Raw genomic sequence first — 8,650 nt, 5'->3', positions numbered from 1 at the left:
TTTTTTTTTTTTTTTTATACATCTCCATCCAAAAGGAAATCAAAAAATAAACTTATTCAACCTGCTTTAAACTTTTTTGTAGCCTAACTTTCAGTCCATGATGATAAAGTTCTATTTGTTACTCTATAACAGTGGGAATATAAAAATTTCAATTTCTTCAAAAAATTTAAAATGTAAATAAAAATCGACCTGTCTTGAGCATTAAAAAATTCCAGTCACGAGTCATTAACGTCTAATGAGCCCTGGAGATTGCAACGTTCGAAGCAAATGTTTGGAGCACTCAATAATAGGCACCGGATTTAAAACTCGGCAGATGTGAATAAAGAAAACTAAATTATTAAAATTAAAAAAATTTGTAATTTGGGGAGAAAAAAAATTATGGTTGTCAACAAAAATGGTAAATTAAAGTGAAAAAAAAACTAGAGAAATAGTGGCAGCCGAGAGTGAAACAGAGAATCAATTCCTTTCCAGTGCAACCATGGCTATATTGTATAAACCAGACGGGTTTTAAAATTTAGATTAAAGGAACATGGTAGATAAGTCCCTTTTCAAGAATGTGATAAATCTATTGCTGCACATTCTTTGCATCTCGGGATAAATTTAATTTCAATCAGGGTTCTTAGCCAGATTTTAAAACAAAAAATAAGCACATTTCAAGCACTCAAAAAAATACATCTAGTAATCATTTTCGAAAAAAATAATTCATAATTAGGATCTGTGCAATAATAATTTTTTTACTATCGTTTAAAGTTCTTAATTTATAAACATAAAATCAATAAAATTCAAAAACTTTACATAATCATGATAAAATAACTGGCTTCTGATAAATATTGCAGAGAAAATATGCATTTCTTGTAATTTAGAACGATAATCGATATAGCAAAGAAAAAATTTCCTTTTAAAATATAGAAGATAAAGCACGTTTTGCAAACCCCGAATAAAAAAAAGCATCTTTTTTGCACCATCTTTCCATGGCATGTGGGAATGCATGCTGCCCTGATTTGCCTTTCCCGGCCATTGCGGGTTTTCTAGTTACCTTTTTTCTATTTCACTCTTGGGGTACTGTGGCTTTTCCACTTTTAACTATATTTTCTCCTTGGAAAATTCACATTTCCGTTCCATATCACCTTTTTTCTTCGTTTACGTCATGCAAGTTTTAAGAATGGGCGATTATTTTCTTCATATTTTTTGAAGTCAATTTAGTTTTTACCATTAAGTGTTACATTTGGATCGTTCTTGATTATCATTTTGATCAGAATCTTGTGCTGAAAGAAGCAAACGTCTGTAAATTATTATTTCAACAGGATTAATGCGGTCTTTAAATCAGTTAAAAAACCATGCTACCTATATTGAAATAAGGAAGTTATCTTTAACTTCAAAACTCAAGATTTTGTGACCAATTATCTGAAGTTACATTATTAATTATTTAATGCTGTGGAGAATGTAAACGTAATAAAATACATTTATCTTCTTAGTTTTGCTGCCACTATTGCAGTTTCTTAAGGACCTTACAAATTTTATTTAAAAGGAACCTGGAGACTATTATATTAGATATATCACTCATGGGCTGCAATAGTGGCATAACTAAAAAAACATGCGTTTTGGACTAAGAACAGGTATAAATATGAAAATAAACATTCTTTCAGCAGTAATACTAGCACAGTTCATAATTCAACTTGAAGTGTAAGTGTAAGCAAACTAAAGCATTTTCCTCAGCAATGAAAACTTTAAACCCACTTATCTCAAAACAAGATTTTTTGAGTTGTACCGCTGTTGCAGCCCACAAGCGATATGTATGTAATGATGGTAAGAATCACAAAATAAGTTTGTAATAAAAAGAATAAAGCAAAGAAATTACAGTAGCAATATTTGATGATCCTAACTGTTGAACAACATTTTATGGTGAATTTAGGAAAATCCATTTCAGATATTATAAAAATATCAAAATGCTATTTGCAAATTATCTTTATCTAAAGAAAACCGTGGAACTCATAGAATTGGTCAAGCACCCCAATTTTTTTGAAGTTAGTCTACATTCCCTATTTTGAAGTTCAGGAATTCTAATATGCAAATATATATATATATATATATATATACATGTAAGTTATGACTTGTATATTTTGTAGATATTGACCTCAAAAACCTCTTTTATAAAATTGGTGTTCGGTATAATTGAAAAGGAACTTCCGGTCTTTTTGAATGCCCCTCTGTATGGCATTTCTCCCCTTTACCCCCTCTCTGAACGCATCTGAAAAATCGTCATAATAATTGACAATTCAGTAAATTTCTTAATGATATGGTCAAGTTTAATTTAAAAATAATTTTACTTCTTAACTATTACAGCAATTTTATACTTGATAATATTTTTAAAATACGAGGGAATTATATTTTCATAAAAAAAAAAAAACTCCCGCTTTTATAATTCAAAAATTAAAAGCCCTGACTTTTAATATCATATATTATGTGTCATAAAAGCAGTTTTACTTTGTTAAGCATTTTATTTTTGTTATTATTTCCTCTGAAATGGTCAATAATGAGTATGAAAAACAAGGACTTCCGCTTTTTTTAAAGAGCGCATTGTAGAAAGACTAGACTTCAATTATAGTCCTCATTAACAGAAGAATGAGGGCCTTGAGTTTCTTTAATTTTCAATAAAACTTTTGATATCATAACCTCAAACTCTATTTATTATTATTTTATATTATTGTTTTATAGTTTCGTTTATCAGTTGGGGTTTCACTGAAATTTTTTTATTATTCTAATCACCCAAACCTTAAAAATTTGAGTTATGAAAAAAAAAATGATTGCAATTTAACGACTGGCTTTTATATTATTTGGTGAACTGATTTCAAACAAGGAATCCATATTAATCAGTTCCATGTGAATTTTTCATAATTTTTTAAGAATTGATGCTGATTTCCTTGTTAACGACATTATTTCCTCGCGAGCCTTCCATAGCGAGTGGAAATGCATTTTACCCTGGTTTTACCCTTTCGGACACTGTAGTTTTTCTTGTTCTGTTTTTCATATTTTTTTTTTCTCTCGGTTACTGTGGTTTTTCTACTTTTATTTCTTAAATTAATTTTTAGTTTTTCGTTGCAACTTTACATTTTATATTTCAAATCATGTTGATTGTTGTTTCTTTTCATTCACGTGTGGCAAGTCTTGCAAACGGTAGCCTATTTTGAAACATGTCGACTGGCAATTCCAATTTTTATATTTCTGAAGCAAATGAAGTTTTTAATCAAGTAATATCTAATTACTTCAGTTTCTTGAGATCATTTGTAAAACTTCATTGTTGTTATACAATCTGGAATCTGCAACTCTTTAGGTTAATAAATAGTAAATATGATAACTGAACTATAGTCTCATCACGCAAGATAGCTGTCTCATTCTCTTCTCTTTAGAAATGTACTTTTTATATTTCATCATCATTTACGTGACAGCCCAGGGTGGGTCATAGCTTTCTAGAGGAATCTCTTCCATCCTGATGAGTTCCTAGTTACGGTTTTCCAGTTATTAGATTTCAGTAAGAGGGAGCCTTATTCAATAAAATCTGGGTCTTCTCGTGGGTCGATTCCCAGATGACTAGTCATAAAATTTCTCTCAGATGTACATTCATTCGGTGATGAATGAATGTACATTCATCATTCGATGGCATGGGCTAAATTCGTGCTTTGAACTTCGATGTATTTGGTAATGCCATATTCTCTATAAAGATGGTAAAGTTAATTGTTGGATCTTCTCCATAATCCGTAACTCTGGACTCCACCGAAAGTGAATGGTTGACTGAATGTAAACAATAAAAATCTTCCTGAAACAGGAAGAAATTTAGAAAACTTCCGGTGTATCCCTCCGCTTATGTTATGTTTACGAGACTATGTGTAAACAAGTTCAATATCCGAGGAAGTTTTATTATTGTGTTTAAATTGACGCATCATTTTACCATTCATAAGAATTTTCTGTAATTTATAAATTTTAACAAGTCGGGAGCTTTAAACAAATTTAACAAAATTAATATCACAACATAAATGAAGTGCAAGGTCTGCCATGTTTTGAGTGTTATCTCTTATTTAGCTATATTTGTGTCAAATATCACCGCTTGTTATTTTGTGGGATAGCATCATAGCAAGCTTGCAAAGTCTTCCGAATTCATTTGTTGTTTGTTTCGTTGAAAGTTAACTTGAAAGAACGCGTAAAGGCCTGTTTAGACAATCCAAAGTTCTTAGACGAAGATTGATTGATATGGATGGAAACTTGTTTTGCTTTGAGCTTGGATTGTGTAAACGATCATCCCAGTTCTTGGTCCAAGTCCTTGGACGATAGTAGTTCTACTTTCTATCCAAGTTTTTCCTCCCTTAACCAATCAGCGTCTTAAGTTTTGTGACTTTAACAAGCAAGCATCAGATTATGTCATTTTGTTGTCTGTTTTCATATATTTTCGTCTAAATAAACTAATCTGTTATGGTCTATTTGTGCTATTATGATTTTACTTGAATTTATTTAGTAATTTTAAACTCATATAAGCATGATTTTATAATGTTGAATATGAACAATGCGCATGCGCAAGTTTTTCTTCCGACTCATCAGTGATATTCAAGAACTTGGATAGTGTCCTCGAATCATCCAATTTCTTGGAGAGAGAAATTCCACCGATTTCTCGGATTCAAGAACTTGGACCGTGTAAACAGGCCTTAATATTGGAAACACTACAAGTATAATAATATTGAATGGTGCGTTTTTTCAAGCTTCGGCGTATAAGTCAGTCGGAAGTAGTGAACCAGAAGTCTTTTAACCCCAACGATATCTGCGCTTAGCTTTACGTAGTCGACCCTCCATACTTCGAAGGATTTTTCTTTCGAATGCACCTAATGGACATCTTGAGGACCACGAATCCGAAGTGCAGAAAACTTTTTATTTTTTCTTAACTGAAAAAATATTGTTTTGTTCTGTTAATTAAAATCGAATTTGATTTGTATTTTTTAGAGTAGATTTATTTGCCTATAAGAACTGTATAAAATTTCCATTATACAACTGTCATAAAAAAATTAAGAAATTTCAAATACAGTCAATATTTTGAATTAGAAACAAGCTCTGTAAAATGTTAAAGTATTATTTTTTTTGCTTTTTTTTTCTAAATACGCAGTTTTACAAGAAATGATGGTTGTTTATGAAAACATCGTAAAAAATATTTTACAAAAATCATCTAATTTAATAAATAAATTTTCTTATAAGTGTCGTTTTAACAATTAATCACTAACATTTTAATCACAGACAGCTTACTCAGAGTCTTGTCATAGAAAAATCTAATAGTGGCAACGATTCGAATCTGAGACAAATTTCGATCATTTTGAAACAACCGCCATGCATTATATGAAGAAAATTTATTTGTTTTCAAATTTCACCCCACCAGACTCTTAAGCGTTAAAATGTTATCTTTTAAAAGGGGAACACCCAAGGACGCCGGCAGAATAATATAAAAGGCGGTGCAACCCTCTAACAAACTAACCCCCCCCCCCAAAAAAAAAGAAATTTTTTTAAAAAAATATTCTGTTATTACATTTTGTTTTGTTATTACATATACTTTCGCCTGTTAATTTTTTTCAACAGACATTTCTTCATTGTTAACAAGATATTTAAAAAAAAGTACGAATTTCTTATACTTGCAAATTTTGCCACTAGAAACTGTATTGATTGCGCTGTCATAGCTACTGATTTTGAAACACAAATAACTACAAACAGTAGTTTCGTGTACTAACGTGTTTGTGCACGCTTAACATTGCTATTTATTGTGTTGATGAAGTTTTACAGTAGTGAGAAGTCAGTTTGTGTTATAGAGTTAAACTAAATAACTTATAGAAAATATATTATTTATATTTTATTAAATGAAATTAAAAAATGTAACTTAGATATCTGTCAAGTTTGTGCATGCTCAGTGTACATGAAAAAAGAATCAAAGATGACTTAGAACTCATTGAAAAAGTTATAAACTGATTTGGACAGCAAACAAGGCGATTACAATTCTTGTTTGATTGAACAATTTTTTTATTGTTATTTATCAATAATTACTTAATTATTTGTTTTTGAATAAGAATATTTTTAATAAAATTTTTTATAACAGAATTGTTTTTCTGTATCTCTTTAATTGTTTTAAAGAAAAAAAGCCAGGGTGGTGCAAGTGCACCCTCTTGCACCCCGCTGCCGGCGCCCTTGGGAAAACCTATTATCATTAATGTGAATTTACAACCACATTTCCCTTTCTTTTAAGAACTGTGGAAACCCTGCTCTGATTTTATCGACAGTAGCTCTACCACAATGTGTCCACACAAGAGATGAGATGGACCTCCTAGAAAAGAGAAGGCCTCAGCACGGGTTAATATACATAAGAAATTTGATGCCTTAGTAGACCATCTTTCACCCCCACTGTGCAGCTTAGTAGCTCAAACATAGTGACAGCACAGTTTATGTACGTAACGTGGTTTGTCTAAAACAGGGGTTTCCAACTTACATGAGGGCGTGGGCCACAATTGAAAACACCAGTCAAATGGCTGGCCACAACTTTATCAAAATTTCATCTAGGACTCTTTTATGTTTGAAGGAACTTTAAATATTACTGTCAGATTTTTATCAAGTTGTACAGAACAAAAGTATTGAATTACAAATTTAAAAAAAGTAGTAGATTTTTAAAAATATTTAATTGCATGTTAAAAAATTCTGGCTACAATAACTTTAATGCGCACCTATGTATTAAACAATTAATATACAACAGATATCCAATTGTTAAGATATAAAACTTAAAAGTATTTAAAACCCATGTAGATTTTCTACGAAAATTGTCCGCAAAAAATGACAACTAATATATTTTGGTTCGCGGACCTCAAAAAAAGGTTTCGTGGGTCGGATGAGGATCGCCAGTTGTTAACGATTCGTCTAAAGTAAGAACTTCCCTAGCCATTCGTCTGGACCGGTGACTATGGTAACGAGGTATAACTGTTTCAAGTAAGGGCTCGAATCGGCAAGAGGAAGGGAATCTTCGGTCTACTGTGTTAGCCCTAAAGTGAAAAGAAGCTACCCTCCCTGAAATTCGCTATACTTGTTTCTATAGCAGCCTCGGGCTTTGTGGCGGGGGGAATTCTTACCGTAGACAAACTATAAATTGATTCGTACTGAGAACTTCCCTCTTGTAGGAAGTGTTGCACGGGCTCGTTTATCGAAAAAAAAGTTTTCGAGCTTAATATAAAATTTTACTATTTTTTTACTACTTTTAAACCAACGTTTGGTTTAGTTATTAAGTATGAAAAATGCAAAACTTACAAAATAAAAAATAAAAACTACTTTGCGCCTTTGTTTTGTGAGGCTTAAGATGCAATCTTTAGTTTAAGATTTAGATTATTTGTTTTAGTTATTTTGGAATTTCCGTTGGCAGTATACGAGGCGTTGAACCAAAGAAATGGGTTGGACGTCGTTCCTTGGCGGGTCGAAGTGAGTGAAATAAGTGTAGCTAACTGACGGTATTCAAATGACACAGTGAAAGATTCTATTTTGTCCAGTAGTAAAAAGTAAAATTCAACGGTCACTCCTTGCGGGTAGATGAACAGAATCTCCAAATATATCACAGCCCTTGTTTGTAAAAGTACGTTCTAACGGAAACCGTAGAGAATTTCTTTCCTTTCTTTTATTTAATATCACATGCATTTTGCGTATTATTAATCTATAATTATGTATTTTTAATTTGTTAATCTATATTTTTAAAGATTAGTCATCCTCATACTAAGGAAAGAATAAATTATCCGACATTTATATCAGGCTTGGGTGGACATGTATCTCCAAATGTCAGCCCTATCTCATCTCTAGTTCACACTACAGCCCTATGTGGTCATTCATTCGTTTAAATTCATAATCAATTAAATAGTAGAGTCGCTGTGGCTCAGGGGACAGAGCGCTCGCCTCCCATTGAGATAACGCGGTTAGAATCCTAACGTAAGCAATAATTCAAATTCCGCACTAGACCACAGCGATGACGTAGAAATATTCTCAGTAGTGAGGATCATGGGTTAGAGTTTCCTTGCCCTCAGGCTAACCGTGGGAGGTTTTCGTGGTTTTCCTTTCCATGTAACATAAATGCGAGTTAGCTTCATCAAAAAGTCCTTCACGAAGGCAAATTTCTCCCCCTACTTGATCCAGGAGTTCCCTTGCCTTCTGGATTGGGTTCAAAATGACAAGGTTGCAAAGTTGAACATCGGTAGTCGTAAACTCAAAATTGGGTCTGCTGTTTACGATGGTAATCAATTCAATTTAAATATGTAATAAACGTATTCATTCATAACATAGTTCCTATTGTTAAAACGAGGAATATAATTTGCCTAAAATTAACAAATTACTTCTCCATAACATAGTTTTACCAATCTGTCAAAATTTACAGAGAATTTTCGAGTGATATATATAACAGAAACATTTCATTTGTCTACCTACACCCAGCACCCTCTTCCCTATTTAACAATTATGAAGGAAATTGTTAGGGACGGAATTTAATAAAAAAATGGAAACCTTTTATTTGATACTAGGAGGTTCCGCCCCCTGCTCGCTAACGCTCGCCAACCCCCCGAGAATTGCTACGCAGTCCTATGTGGTTCACGCCGTGAACCATGGC

Source organism: Parasteatoda tepidariorum, chromosome 9, assembly GCF_043381705.1.
Source record: "Parasteatoda tepidariorum isolate YZ-2023 chromosome 9, CAS_Ptep_4.0, whole genome shotgun sequence".
Classification (NCBI taxonomy): domain Eukaryota; kingdom Metazoa; phylum Arthropoda; class Arachnida; order Araneae; family Theridiidae; genus Parasteatoda; species Parasteatoda tepidariorum.
This window is presented reverse-complemented; position numbering follows the sequence as displayed.